The 1,559-nt window shown below is 55.1% G+C and overlaps 1 pseudogene across 1 annotated transcript; it reads left to right on the forward strand.

Annotated features, from left to right (window-relative positions):
- Nucleotides 1-216: 216 nt before the first annotated feature.
- On the forward strand, nucleotides 217-692 carry LOC308511209 (jun dimerization protein 2-like; annotated as a pseudogene). The gene has a single exon. The product of its transcript is annotated as a jun dimerization protein 2-like (transcript).
- The last annotated feature ends 867 nt before the right edge of the window (nucleotides 693-1,559 follow it).

A 1,559-nucleotide genomic window follows, 5' to 3' on the forward strand; every position in this document is an offset into this window, starting at 1 on the left:
GGCAGAGCCCCGCTATCTATGCCTCAAAGAGGGAGCCCAGGCTGCCCACCACATCTTGCAGAAGGGATGCTTGGTGGCTGCAAAAGGAGACGATGGCGGTGGTGGACTCTGCAGGGTGGGGCTGGCTCCATGGTGTCGCCTGCAGCCTAGCCCAGGCCCCGGGGTCACCATCTCCACCCACGGTTTCTGCAGGGCTGGATTTCCACTCCTCCTGCTATGCTGCCTGGTCAGATCCTGGACCCTTCCATGACTGTGGACTCTCTGCCAGGGCTCGGCCCCTGACCAGACTCCCCAGCTCAGCCCTGACTGCAGAGGAGCTAAAATACACTGACATCCACAACACTGGGGCCGTGATCACCCCTTTGCACTTCCTGGAGGTGAAACTGGGCAAGAGATCTCAACCTGTGAAAAGTGAGCTAGACGAGGAAGAGGAGCAGAGGAAAAGGCACTGGGAAAAGAACAAAGTGGCGGCAGCCCGATGCCGGAACAAGAAGAAGAAACAGATGGAGTTTCTGCAGGGGGAATCTGAGTGGCTGGAACTCATGAATGGGGAGCTGACAACCCAGATGGAGGAGCTGAAGCAGGAGTGGCATCAGTTCATCCTGATGCTCAACCGGCATTTCCCCACCTGCATCGTCAGGACCGATAGCATTAAGACCCCCGACTCAGAAGGCAACCCACTGCTGGAGTAGCTAGAGAAGAAGTCACCATAGGTTGGGAGGAAGAGGAGGAAGAGGAGGAGATGAGGAGAGGGAGGAGGAGGAGAGTCCCAGAGGGTTCTTCCTTGCTGCATGAAAAACTCTTCAATGAGGCTCAGCACAGCCAGCATCCGCCAGGCTTTTTTGTGGAACTCAGATCAGCCACAGCAGGACCAAAGAAGTCCTAAGGGTGGGGCCTGTTCTTCCTGGGGCCAGGCTTGCAGGAGGCAGGGCAGAGGCTCTGGGCCAGAGAGACGCCCAACCAGGCAGCTGTGGGCACTTCTCCGGCCTCTCTGCCAGGGCACCCACTGGAAGGACCTCCGAGCAGCCAGGAAAAGCCATGAGTTGCAACCAAAATTAGACTGAGCATAGAACATAGAATGAAACTGCAATCCGCCTGCCTATATAGGTAGGTACATTGTTATTAACTTAATTAGGGTACTCCTAAGGCTTAGGAAGAGCCACACTCAAGGGGCCAAAGAGCCACATGTGGCTCGCGAGCCACAGTTTGCCGACCACGGTTGGGTCTTAGATGGAGAAGCCATGAGAGGTCGTGGGTGTATAAGAATGAGTCTTTATTGCAGAAGCCAGTGTCCATATAGCCATCAGACAAGAACAGTCCTTACAGCAAAGTCCCTACAGGCAGGCAGCCGGACACTGGCTGGTGAACATACATCTTTCCCACAAAGCAGCATCAGTCTCTGTACCCACAGCTATTATATGAGCAGCCACACACTGCCTCCTAGACTCACCTCCTCTCATCGTAGTGGTACCTGAGCTCTCTGGCTCAGCAGCTTCTCCTGTTTCTCCTGCCCAGCTTCTCTCCCTAGAAGATTTCTTCACACACTCCTTCCTAGCTGC

The sequence above is a fragment of the Myotis nattereri genome, assembly GCF_964212035.1.
Source record: "Myotis nattereri genome assembly, chromosome: X".
Classification (NCBI taxonomy): Eukaryota; Metazoa; Chordata; class Mammalia; order Chiroptera; family Vespertilionidae; genus Myotis; species Myotis nattereri.